Genomic DNA, 14,520 nt, shown 5'->3' with positions numbered 1-14,520 from the left:
TGAAAAAATAATTGACAAAACAATGAAGTTATAATACTCACACATTATGCACATGTGCATTAACTATGGTGTACATAATACGTAGAATTGTATGAAATTCTATGAATGATCATTGAAGGGTATAGCTATGTCAAGTTGCTCTCCGAGAAGAAAGGTGTCATTATTTAAGTAGAAGTAAATAAAACACCCTTAAGCCATCAACTGGGCAACAAATTGTTTTGTGTTCATAAATTCATCTTTCTATCTGAATAAACCTGGGTGACCAGAAATTACCTCTGTTGTGGTTTTATTATAAGGATTAGAAAATGATATTGATATCCTCATGCTGAAAAGAACTAAAATATAAATATCTGCGGAAGGGACTCTTGCTTCCATAAGCAAATTTGCAGTAGCCACATTTCAGGGCCCTTTGAACTTGATGTTGAAGCCAAATCACCTAGCTGGATTTTCCTCTCACAGATCCGGGAGCAGACTCAGTGAGGAGGCTTTAGTTAACCTCAGGTGCTCGTTCTGTGGTCATTATAGCATAGTTTCTCAGAGATGGGATCTACCGCATCAGAATCACCTGGTGTGCTCATTAAAAAGAAACACCAGTTCCAGAGCCCAACCCCAGACCTACTGAGTCACAATCTCTAAAGACAGATGTCTTAAATCTTCATTTTCAGCAACCAACCCAGATGATTCTCATGTTCACTAAAATTTAAAATCTACTGCACTAGAGTACATATATATGCTTCTTCCTCAGCTAAGGCTGCCCAGTTCAGGTACAGCGTGGCATCCAATAGACTGAGACTGAAGGCATGAGAGACTGATGGCAAGTTGGATTAAACTGCACACCTTTCATCCAGCAAATATTCTTTCTACGCCCTCTTCTTACATTATTAACCTCGAACGGTAATATAAAAACATATATTTTTTGTTTGTTTGTTTTGCTTTTTGGTGGGTGTTATTGTTTTATATATCGGGACATAGGGAGCTTGTATTTTTTTTAAGGCTGTGTTGTATTCCGTTGTATGTATACCATTCCATGTATACCATGACTTTTTAAAACAGATTTCTAAACATTTGGTATTACAGAAAATGGTGCAACAAATAATCTTTTTTTAATTTCTTTTTTAAATTTTTAAATTTTTTATTTTTATTATACTTTAAGTTCTAGGATACATGTGCAGAACGTGCAGGTTTTTTACATAGGTCTATATGTGACATGGTGGTTTGCTGCACCCATCAACCCGTCATCTAGGTTTTAAGTCCCGCAGGCATTAGGTACTTGCTCTCCCTTCCGTTCCCCCAACCCCCGACAGGCCCTGGTGTGTGATGTTCCCCTCCTTGTGCCTGTGTGTTCTCATTGTTCAACTCCCATTTATGAGTGAGAACATGCGGTGTTTGGTTTTCTGTTCCTGTGTTAGTTTACTGAGAATGATGGTTTCCAGCTTCATCCATGTCCCTGCAAAAGACATGAACTCATTCTTTTTTATGGCTGCACAGTATTCCATGGAGTATATGTGCCACATTTTCTTTATCCAGTCTATAATTGATGGGCGTTTGGGTTGGTTCCAAGTCTTTGCTATTGTGAATAGTGCCACAATAAACATACATCTGCATGTGTCTTTATAGTAGAATGATTTGTAATCCTCTGGGTATATAACCAGTAATGAGATTGCTGCGTCAAATGGTATTTCTGGTTCTAAATCCTTGAGGAATTGCCACACCGTCTTCCACAATGGTTGAACTAATTTACACTCCCACCAACAGGGTAAAAGCATTCCTATTTCTCCACATCCTCTCCAGCACCTGTTGTTTCTTGACTTTTTAATGATCGCCATTCTAACTGGAATGAGAAGGTATCTCATTATGGTTTTGATTTGCATTTTTCTAATGACCAGTGATGATGAGCTTTTTTTCATTTGTCTGTTCATCGCATAAATGTCTTGTTTTGAGAAGTGTGTGTTCATATGCTTCGCCCACTTTTTGATGGGGTTGTTTTTTTCTTGTAAACTTGTCTAAGTTCTTTGTAGATTCTGGATATTAGCCCTTTGTCAGATGGGTAGATTGTAAAAATTTTCTCCCATTCTGTAGATTGCCTGTTCACTCTGATGGTAGTTTCTTTTGCTGTGCAAAAGCTCTTTAGTTTAATTAGATCCCATTTGCCAATTTTGGCTTTTGTTGCCATTGCTTTTGGTGTTTTAGTCATGAAGTCCTTGCCCATGCCTATGTCCTGAATGGTATTCCCTAGGTTTTCTTCTAGGGCAAATAATCTTATACATGTCATTTTGCACCTGTATGAACACACCTGTAAGATAAATTTCTTAAAGTGGAATGCTAGATTAGAGGCATATGAATCTGCAATTTTTAATCCATTGTGCCACATTGCCCTCCACAATATGTGTATAGTACATAATTTTTAAATGACTACATATTATTCTATGGCAGTAATTGCTGTAATTTGTTTAGTTTATCTCTCATTTGTGAACACTGCAATCATTTCTCTAACCCACATTTATTTAGCTCTCAAAGCTATGCTCTTTTATTGTACAATGACTAAACTACTCAACGTGAGAGATTTGGGAGGATCTTTGTAGTCAGCTTATTATTCTTTTCATTACCACAACAACAGCACTACAAATTCTTTTCTAAATGTTTCTCCATCTATGATCTCACTTTTGTGGCTAGACCTCACCTCTAGCCCCTGGGAATTTCTTCTGTGAACCCAGCAGGATGACATCCCTTAAGTCAAATTCCAAAGCCTTAAAGCAGCTCAGCAGATCAGGGCCCCCTAATGACTGATTACACACAGCTCTGACCCCACACTTAGCCCCAAGCTTGTTGTTTTCTGCAGCCTTTCATCCCTGCATTTTGAAGATGAGTCCATCTCTTCCCCAGGGGGAAAGCAAACAGTGGAGAGGGAGAGTGTGATGCACGTCCCCCAGGCCATGCAGAGGGGAACATGCTCTCATCTCTGCCTTGCCTTGTTTGCACATACCTTTCCCTAGTACTAGAAGATGGAAGAGAAAAGTGGGAATTGAAACAGCTCTGGCACCTGGAAACTGCAGGTTGCTCTGTACAGGCACAATATAAGTAGTTTTTGCTGAGCATCTCCAGCTTGTATTTTAGTTACTACTCTAGCCTCAAACTTGAATGGTTTGATACTGTTTGCCAAAGAGTTTGCAAATATTTAGAGGTTCTCAGAGATGGTGGTCTTGGGGTGGAGACGATTCTCAGAAAAGAGTGCTGCAATTCCGGCCATGATGGCCTTTGCTCATTAACCTACTTGGCTTCTCTAGCATGAATCCCTTTAGAAATCAGAATGAGATTGAGGGGCTATCAGAAATTACTAGGCCCAGAGACCCATGAATATTTAAATCCTGCCAAAGAATAAATAGCAAAGGAAGGCATATAGTGAAGGAAGGTTAGCAAAGGGAAACAAACTAACACAATATGTGCTTTTGACTTCCAACCCCCATAGAGACAACTCACATAAATTTGTCTGCAGTGAAACCTCTTCTAACCCACCTTCCTCCATCCAAAGATCCCAAGTCACAGTTCCAATTGGCCACAAAATGACCATGGGGGATAAAAGGGGAATAGAAAGATGTGACTGTGACTTAAACTTCTATGAACACAGACCCTGGACCTTACCACTTCAGCAGCTTGGAAGGAAGAGGAGACAACCACACTCCTGTGGATGTCACATTGAGGGCAAGTCTGTTGCAAGCAGAGGGAAAGATAAGCGCACTGAGGCAGGAGCATGCTTGGCATATCCAAGGGTCATCTCCTGATTCTTGGCTTTTATTTACTGTTTAATCTGTAACTCTGACATGTGGTCTGTATCTCAACTGACAGCTAGATATGTGATATTTTTAAACATTGTGACTTTCATTCCTTGACTGTACTGGGCAATATTATATTCAGAAACAGAAAATTTGTTGACATAAACTTATTCCCTACTGGCACATAACTTTCTGAAAATCAGTGATGTCACTCTTTTCCTAATCAACATTTATGATGGTGTTATGGTTGGGGGGGACCTTGTAAAGATAGATTATAAGGAGAAGTGATATGAATAATACTGGCAATAAATTAAACACTTTTATTGGAAGACTTCACTTGGATTCATAGTTTGTACAAATGATTCATAATTTATCATGTGCTTTCTGATCATTCCATGAACCACGAGGAATGCTTAAAACTGCCCCCACTCTGATTGTGGAAGAAAAGATAAGCTTACCTAGAGGTCTAAGTTAATAGCACCTCAGTAAAACTTGATCTGTGTGTCAGTTCACCCAATCATTTGGAAGTAGTTTCAGTTTGGTGGATTTTTCCTGGTTTCCATGAGGTTCAGACATCTAGAGCTATTTATCCCAGGAAACTACAGCTAGATGCATTCTCTTATCAGGCTATTTTCACATTTCTCAAAAGTAGTTTATTCCACAAACATCAGAGGGCAGCATTTGATAGGGATTCCAAAAGCACAGAAAACCTTGTTCGCGTCAGACCTGCTTGCATGCTCCACTGGCTATGCTTTTCTCTCTCCTCTTTCCTGGTTACATTTCTGTTTTCAAGCCAGGAAATGCCTTCACCTGTGGCTTTCCAGAACCCACTGCCCCCTACTTCCTCCTGGGACATGGTGAGCTGGCTGAGGTACATGGTAGACTAGTGCTCAGCCTCCCTTCTCCCTACTTCTTGGATGCTTTCCTGTACTACACAGGCTGGAAAGCCAAACATTCCACGTCCTGATTTTCTTATAGTTAAGGTTCCAGATGTGGGAGCCTCAGACCACGATGCAGATCTGACAAAATCTCAGCCAACCCAACGGGGAGCTCCAGAGCAAAGATTGCTTGTTAAAGAAATCCGCAGAAATGACCAGGCCCTAGTGTCCTTACTGTGCTCAGTCACTAGCAGGTAGTTACCTTGGAAGAATGCAGATTCGGCTTGAAAGTGAAGGCAGATCATGAATTCATTAACAACTGATGCTGCCAGCAAGTTCTTCCTTCAAGGGAGTTATGAGCAGTAAACCTCCATGATTGCCACAATCCATCCTTGTGCCGTGTGGCTTCGTGTCACCATATATGTTTGCAGAGCAGCTTCTTTGGGGTCCCAGTGAGCCTCTCTTCCTAAAGGGAAACTGAGAAGTGGGAGCTTAGGGGCTCCAATTGGCATTCACTATCCCCACCTTCCCTACCCAATGTCCATTCTAAATTCCCTGCTTCCTCAGCTACCACCTCTGTGGTTTACCTACTGAGTTGACTCTTACTTCCATTCCTGAGGGGTCTGAACCCCGATAATCACACTTTTCTTAGATAAGGATGGCTGCACTTGTCCATTCACAGTCACATGTGGATAAGGGAGTAACAGGAAGTGCCCCCACAGATCACCTGAGTTCTGTACATATTCCTCTCATTGTATAAGAAAGAGGTGTAAGCCTCACCTTTTCCTGCTGGTCAGGGCCAGTGACACCTTTCAGGACAATGACTCCTGTTCTTGCCTGTTTGTCCTGCATATAAAGAGCCAAAGTACCCAGAGGGCAGCCGAGGCTGGTAGTTTAATGGAAATTTTGCTGTGTTCCTTGGCAAGGGTGTGTCCCCTTTTGGAACCAGGACCTCTAATCCTGCAGAGCCCAGAGTTATAGAGACAAAAAGAAAAGTCCCCTAGTGGGTCATTGGAAATTATGTTAAGTAGGGCCACTCCTGCTTCTATACCTTGGTTCCTACTGGAGACCCAGCACCATATGGAGGTGTCTGATTCAGTATGCGTACTTCATCCTATGGGATGCCTATGAGTTAGTGTTTCAGCTGTGCCTTTTGCAGAGTGTTGGCTGTGAGTTAGTGTTTCAGCTGCTCCTTTTCAGCACATCATTTCATTACTCTAATAGGCTGGCATCTTCTGGATGGGGCAGTATGTGATATGACTATCAGGTCTCCTGGTTATGGCTGTCACTCTCATACCTCCTTCTCTCCCATACCTTCATTGGGTTCTCTGATCAGATGCTGTATTGTCCAGGATTCTATGACTATGGATCAGGCGTTCCACAGCCAGACCCTCCAAATCTCATCAAAATCCCATGCAGCTATCTTCTACTGTGATGCAGTAACAGAGAGACCCAGTTAATTAATTTTATTTATGTAGATCCTGTAAAAATACAACTGAGGAGTGCAATTGGTGCAAAGATAGAAAGAAATCTACACATACTAGTCACCTAATTTATGACAAAAATGACACTGCTGTGCAGTGAGTGGTAATAGATGATCATGTTAATAAATGGTGCTGGTTGGGCGGTGGTGCGGCCCACACCTGTAATTCCAGTATTGTTGGAGCTGAAGGTGGGAGTATCACTTGAGGCCAGGATTTGAGATCAGCCCAGGGAACAAAGTGAGACCCTATGTCTACCAAAAAATGTTTAAAAATTAGATGGACGCGGTGGCACACAACTGTAGTACCAGCTACTTGAGGCTGAAGTGAGCTATGATCATGCCACTGCACTCCAGCCTGGGAAACAGAGTGAAACCTTGTCTCTAAAAAATAAATGAACACATACATAAATACATATATATACACATACATACATACATACATACATAAAAATAAATGATGCTGGGCTGGGAGCTGTGGCTCACGCCTGTAATTCCAGCACTTTGGGAGGCCGAGGCAAGTGGATCACCTGAGGTCAGGAGTTCAAGACTAGCCTGACCAACATGGTGAAACCTCATCTCTACTGAAAATACAAAAATTAGCTGGGCGTGATGGCAGGCACCTGTAATCCCAGATACTTGGGAGGCTGAGGCAGGAGAATTGCTAGAACCTGGCAGAGGTTACAGTGAGCCAAGATCACACCATTGCACTTCAGAGCCTGGGCAATAGAGTGAGACTCTGTCTCAAAAAAAAAAAAAAAAAGATGCTGGTCAGCTGGATATCTATATGGAAAAAATGTGTCTTGATCTTGAGCCTTCCTTACACCATACTAAAAAAACAAATCCAGTTGGATTGTTGATCTAAATGTGAATGGTAAGACAATAAAGCTTTAGGAGAAAACAGAAAATCTCTGATACCTTGGAGTAGGCAAAGATTTCTTAAAAAGACAACAAAGTACTTACCAAAAAGGAATATACTTATGGGTTGGAGTTTAATAAAATTGAGAACTTATGTTTATCAAACAAACAAACAAAACACACGGAATGTGAAAAGGCAAGCTAGGTCTAGGAGAAAATATTTGCAATGGCACCTGCTTAGCAAAGGACTCCTACCATTTATGTAAAATTCTCTTATTTTCTTACAAAAAAGAAAAAGAGACAACCCAATAAAAAGAGCAACAGGCAAGACTTTAACAGGTGCTTTACGAAAGAGGATATCATTCATTTCATTTGTTTCTGTTTATTTTCTTTCTTTTTCTTTTTATAATTTATTTTTTATTTTTTAAAATTATACTTTAAGTTCTAGAGTTCATGTGCACAATGTGCAGGTTTGTTACATATGTACACATGTGTCATGTTGGTATGCTGCACCCGTTAATTTGTCATTTACATTAGGTATATCTCCTAATGCTATCCCTCCCCACTCCCTCCACCCCACGACAGGCCCTGGTGTGTGATGTTCCCTACCCTGTGTCCAAGTGTTCTCATTGTTCAATTCCCATTTATGAGTGAGAACATGTGGTGTTTGGTTTTCTGTCCTTGTGACAGTTTGCTCAGAATGATGATTTCTAGTTTCATCGATGTCCCTACAAAGGACATGAACCCACCTTTTTTATGGCTGCATAGTATTCCATGGTGTATATGTGCCACATTTTCTTAATCCAGTCTGTCATTGATAGACATTTGGATTGGTTGCAAGTCCTTGCTATTGTGAATAGTGCTGCAGTAAACATAAGTGTGCATGTGTCTTTATAGCAGCATGATTTATAATCCTTTGGGTATATACCCAGTAATGGGATGGCTGGGTCAAATGCTATTTCTAGTTCTAGATCCTTGAGGAATCATCACACTGTCTTCCACAATGGTTGAACTAGTTTACAGTCCCAGCAACAGTGTAAAAGTCTTCCTATTTCTCCACATCCTCTCCAGCACCTGTTGTTTCCTGACTTTTTTAATGATTGCCATTCTAACTGGTGTGAGATGGTATCTCATTGTGGTTTTGTTTTGCATTTCTCTGATGGCCAGTGATGATGAGCATTTTTTTCATGTGTCTGTTGGCTGCATAAATGTCTTCTTTTGAGAAGTATCTGTTCATATCCTTCACCCACTTTTTGATGGAGTTGTTTGATTTTTTTCTTGTAAATTTGGCTAAGTTCTTTGTAGATTCTGGATATAAGCCCTTTGTCAGATGGGTAGATTGCAAATATTTTTTTCCCATTCTGTAGGTTGCCTGTTCACTCTGATGGTAGTTTCTTTTGCTGTGCAGAAGCTCTTTAGTTTAATTAGATCCCATTTGTCAATTTTGGCTTTTGTTGCCATTGCTTTTGGTGTTTTAGTCATGAAGTCTTTGCCTATGCGTGTGTCCTGAATGGTAACGCCTAGGTTTTCTTCTAGGGTTTTTATGGTTTTAGGTCTAACATTTAAGTATTTAATCCATCTTGAATTAATTTTTGTATAAGGTGTAACGAAGGGATCCAGTTTCAGCTTTCTACATATGGCTAACCAGTTTTCCAAGCACCATTCATTAAATAGGAAATTCTTTTCCCATTTCTTGTTTTTGTCAGGTTTGTCAAAGATCAGATGGTTGTAGATGTGTGGTATTATTTCTGAGGGCTCTGTTCTGTTCCATTGGTCTATATCTCTGTTTTGGTACCAGTACCACGGTGTTTTGGTTACAGTAGCCTTGTAGTATAGTTTGAAGTCAGGTAGCTTGATGCCTCCAGCATTGTTCTTTTGGCTTAGAATTGTCTTGGCAATGTGGGCTCTTTTTGGTTCCATATGAACTTTAGTTTTTTCCAATTCTGTGAAGAAAATCATTGGTAGCTTGATGGGGATGGCATTGAATCTATAAATTGGGCAGTATGGCCCTTTTCATGATATTGATTCTTCCTATCCATGAGCATGGAATGTTCTTCCATTTGTTTGTGTCCTCTTTTATTTCGTTGAGCAGTGGTTTGTAGTTCTCCTTGAAGAGGTCTTTTTCATCCCTTGTAAGATGGATTCCTAGGTATTTTATTCTCTTTGAAGCAATCGTGAATGGGAGTTCACTCATGATTTGGCTCTCTGTTTGTCTGTTATTTGTGTATAGAAATATTTGTGATTTTTGCACATTGATTTTGTGTCCTGAGACTTTGCTAAAGTTGCTTATCAGCTTAAGGAGCTTTTGGGCTGAGATGATGGGGTTTTCTAAATATACAATCATGTCATCTACAAACAGGGACAATTTGACTTCCTCTTTTCCTAATTGAATGCCCTTCATCTCTTTCTCCTGCCTGATTGCCCTGGCCAGAACTTCCAACACTATGTTGAATAGGAGTGGTGAGAGAGGGCATCCCTGTCTTGTACCAGTTTTCAAAGGGAATGCTTCTATTGCCCATTCAGTATGATATCGGCTGTGGGTTTTTCATAAATAGCTCTTACGATTTTGAGATATGTCCCATCAATACCTAGCTTATTGAGAGCTTTTAGCATGAAGAGCTGTTGAATTTTGTAGAAGGCCTTTTCTGCATCTATTGAGATAATCATGTGGTTTTTGTCTTTGGTTCTGTTTATATGATGGACTGCATTTATTGATTTGCATATGTTGAACCAGCCTTGCATCCCAGGGATGAAGCCAACTTGATCATGGTGGATAAGCTTTTTGATGTGCTGCTGAATTCGGTTTCCCAGTATTTTACTGAGAATTTTTGCATTGATGTTCATCAGGGGTATTGTTCTAAAATTCTCCTTCTCTTGTTGTATCTCTGTCAGGCTTTGGTATCAGGATGATGTTGGCCTCATAAAATGAGTTAGGGAGGATTCCCTCTTTTTCTATTGATTGGAATAACTTCGGAAGGAATGGTACCGGTTCCTCTTTGTACCTCTGGTAGAATTTGGCTGTGAATACATCTGGTCCTGGATTTGTTTTGGTTGGTAGGCTATTAATTATTGCCTCAATTTCAGAGCCTGCTATTGGTCTATTCAGGGATTCAACTTCTTCCTGGTTTAGTCTTGGGAAGTTGTATGTGTCCTGGAATTTATCCATTTTTTTTCTAGATTTTGTAGTTTATTTGCATAGAGTTGTTTATAGTATTCTCTGATAATAGTTTGTATTTCTGCGGGATCGGTGGTGATAATCCCCTTTATCATTTTTTATTGCACCTATTGGATTCTTCTTTCTTTTCTTCTTTATTAGTCTTGCTAGTGGTCTATCAATTTTGTTGATACTTTCAAAAAACCAGCTCCTGGATTCATTGATTTTTTGAAGGTTTTTTTTGTGTCTCTATCTCCTTCAGCTCTGCTCTGAACTTAGTTATTTCTTGCCTTCTGCTAGCTTTTGAATGTGTTTGCTCTTACTTCTCTAGTTCTTTTAATTGTGATGTTAGGGTGTCAGTTTTAGATCTTTCCTGCTTTCTTTTGTGGGCATTTAGTGCTATAAATTTCGCTCTACACACTGCTTTAAACGTGTCCCAGAGATTCTGGTATGTTGTGTCTTTTTTCTCACTGGTTTCAAAGAACATCTTTATTTCTGTCTTCATTTCGTTATGTACCCAGTAGTCATTCAGGAGCAAGTTGTTCAGTTTCCATGTAGTTGAGCAGTTTTGAGTGAGTTTCTTAATCCTGAGTTCTAGTTTGATTGCACTGTGATCTGAGAGACAGTTTGAGTTCTAGTTTGATTGCACTGTGATCTGAGAGACAGTTTGTTATAATTTCTGTTCTTTTACATTTGCTGAGGAGTGCTTTATTTCCAACTCTGTGGTCAATTTTGTAATAAGTGTGATGTGGTGCTGAGAAGAATGTATATTCTGTTGATTTGGGGTGGAGAGTTCTTTAGATGTCTATTAGCTGCACCAAGCTCTGCTTGGTGCAGAGCTGAGTTCAATTCCTGGATATCCTTGTTAACTTTCTGTCTCATTGATCTGTCTAACGTTGACAGTAGGGTGTTAAAGTCTCCCATTATTATTGTGTGGGAGTCTAAGTCTCTTTGTAGGTCTCTAAGGACTTGCTTTATGAATCTGGGTGTTCCTGTATTGGGTGGATGTATATTTAGGATAGTTAGCTCTTCTTGTTGAATTGATCCCTTTATCATTATGTAATGGTCTTTGTCTCTTTTGATCTTGTTGATTTAAAGTCTGTTTTATCAGGGACTAGGATTGCAACCCCTGCTTTTTTTTTTTTTGCTTTCCCTTTGCTTGGTAGATCTTCCTCCATCCCTTTATTTTGAACCAATGTGTGTCTCTGCATGTGAGATGGTTCTCCTGAATACAGCACACTGGTGGGTCTTGACTCTTTATCCAGTTTGCCATTCTGTGGCTTTTAATCAGAGCATTTAGTCCATTTACATTTAAGGTTAATATTGTTATGTGTGAATTTGATCCTGTCATTATGATGTTAGCTGGTTATTTTGCTCGTTAGTTGATGCAGTTTCTTCCTAGCATTGATGGTCCTTACAATTTGGCATGATTTTGCAGTGGTTGGTACCGGTTGTTCCTTTCCATGTTTATTGCTTCCTTCAGGAGCACTTGTAAGGCAGGCCTGGTGGTGACAAAATCTCTCAGCATTTGCTTGTCTGTAAAGGATTTTATTTCCCTTCACTTATGAAGCTTAGTTTGGGTGGATATGAAATTCTGGGTTGAAAACTCTTTTCTTTAAGAATGCCGAATATTGACCCCCACTCTCTTCTGGCTTGTAGAGTTTCTGCTCAGAGATCTGCTGTTAGTCTGATGGGCTTCCCCTTGTGGGTAACCCGACCTTTCTTTCTTGCTGCCCTTAACATTTTTTCCTTCATTTCAACATTGGTGAATCTGAAAATTATATGTCTTGGAGTTCCTCTCCTCGAGGAGTATCTTTGTGGTGTTCTCTGTATTTCCTGAATTTGAATGTTAACGTGCCTCGCTAAGTTGGGAAAGTTCTCCTGGATAATATCCTGCAGACTGTTTTCCAACTTAGTTCCATTCTCTCCATCACTTTCAGGTACACCAATCAGACATAGATTTGGTCTTTTCACATACTCCCATATTTCTTGGAGGCTTTGTTTGCTTCTTTTTACTCTTTTTCCTCTAAACTTCTCTTTTCACTTCATTTCATTCATTTGATCTTCAATCACTGATACCGTTTCTTCCACTTGATCAAATTTGTTACTGAAGCTTGTGCATGCGTCACATAGTTCTCGTGCCATGGTTTTCAGCTCCATCAGGTCATTTGAGGACTTCTCTACACTATTTATTCTAGTTAGCCATTCATCTAATCTTTTTCAAGATTTTTAGCTTCCTTGCGATGGGTTTGAACATGCTCCTTTAGCTTGGAGAAGTTTGATCGTCTGAAGCCTTCTCTCAGGTATTGTGGAGATTACGTTATATTAGTACACAGATATCTTCCTCATTCTTTCAAAAGCCACTTTACATTCCTTTGTGTGGTTGTATCGCAGTTTCTTCACTAAGTCACCTACTGATGCATATTTGGACTGTTTCCAGTATTTTGTGACTGTGAGTAAGGCCACAGTGAAAACCCTTGGATGCATGTTGTTTCATATTGGTGGAGATATATCTTCTAAATACTTTCTTAGTAGTGGAGTTCCTGGATTGAAAAGTAAATGCGGCCAGGCGCAGTGGCTCAAGCCTGTAATCCCAGCACTTTGGGAGGCTGAGACGGGCGGATCATGAGGTCAGGAGTTCGAGACCATCCTGGCTAACACGGTGAAACCCCGTCTCTACTAAAAAATACAAAAAGCTAGCCGGGCAAGGTGGCTGGTGCCTGTAGTCCCAGCTACTCGGGAGGCTGAGGCAGGAGAATGGTGTGAACCCAGGAGGCGGAGCTTGCAGTGAGCTGAGATCTGGCCACTGCACTCCAGCTCGGGCGACAGAGCAAGACTCCGTCTCAAAAAAAAAAAAAAAAAGAAAAAGAAAAAGAAAAGTAAATGCAATTGTTTAGATATTGCTAGGTTGCTCTTCATAGGAACCAAGCACTATTTTGTACTCTCTCCAGCAGTGTACAAAAGAGCCTGTTTCTCCACAGCCCCACTAACAGAGTTTATTCTCAAACTTAGGTTTTTGCTAGTCTGATAAGTGAGAAATGGTAATTGCATTGTGATTTTATTTGCTTTTCTCTTGTTACAAGAAAGATTAACTATCTGTTCATATGTTTGAGGGTCATTTAATATCTTTTTCTATAAACAGCCTATTCTTGTATTTTGCCCGTTTTTCTATTAGAGTTTTTTAAAAAAATTTTTTCCTCTCCTTTTAAGAACTCTTTATATTTTAGGGAGGTAAGCCCTCTATACTCTAAGTTGCTAGTATTTTTCTACTAATTAAGCATTTGTATTTTTACTTTACTTAGGAGATTGTTGTGATGCAAATGTATTTTTTTAAAAAAATAACCTCTTTTGGGAGGCTGAGGTGGGAAAATCACTGGAGACCAGGAGTTCACAACCAGCCTGGGTAACATTGTGAGGATTCGTTTTTACAAAAAAAAAAAAAAATAGTAATAGAGAAAAAAGAAAGGAAAGAAAGAAAGAAAGAAAGGTGGGAGGGAGGGAGGGAGGGAGGAACGGAGGCAAGGAGGAAGAAAGGAAGGAAGGAAGGAAGGAAGGAAGGAAGGAAGGAAGGAAGGAAGGAAGGAAGGAAAAAATTAGCCAGGTGTGGTGGTATGCACCTGTAGTTCAAACTACTCAAGAGGCCAAGGTGGGAGAATTGCTTCATCCCAGGAGTCTGAGGCTGGAGTGAGCCATTATTGCACCACTGCAGTGTAATCTGGGTGACAGAGAAAAGCTCTGTCTCAAATAATTTTTTAATGTAAAAAATTTCTCAAGTGTATTAGTCTGTTTTCACACTGCTGATAAAGACATATCCAAGACTGGGACATAAAAGAGGTTTAATTGGACTTGCAGTTCCACATGACTGGGGAGGCCTCAGAATCATGACTGGAGGTGAAAGACACTTCTTACATGATGGTGGCAAGAGGAAATGAGGAAGAAGCAAAAGTGGAAACCCCTGATAAACCCATCAGACCTTGTGAGACTTATTCACTGTCATTAGAATAGCACTGGAAAGACTGGCCCCCATGATTCAATTACCTCCCCCTGGGTCCCTCCCCCAACACGTGGGAATTCTGGGAGATAAAATTCAAGTTGATATTTGGGTGGGGAAACAGCCAAACCATATCATTCTGTCCCTGGCCCCTCCAAATCTCATGTCCTCCCATTTCAAAACCAATCATGCCTTCCCAACAGTCCCCAAAGTCTTAACTCATTTCAGCATTAACCCAAAAGTTCACAGTCCAAAGTCTCACCTGAGACAAGGCAAATCACTTCTGCCTATCAGCCTGTAAAATCAAAAGCAAGCTAGTTACTTCCTAGATATAATGGGGGTACAGGTATTGGGTAAGTACAGCCATTCCAAATGGGAGAAATTAGCCA

This window comes from Chlorocebus sabaeus, chromosome 9 (genome assembly GCF_047675955.1).
Source record: "Chlorocebus sabaeus isolate Y175 chromosome 9, mChlSab1.0.hap1, whole genome shotgun sequence".
NCBI lineage: Eukaryota > Metazoa > Chordata > Mammalia > Primates > Cercopithecidae > Chlorocebus > Chlorocebus sabaeus.
This window is presented reverse-complemented; position numbering follows the sequence as displayed.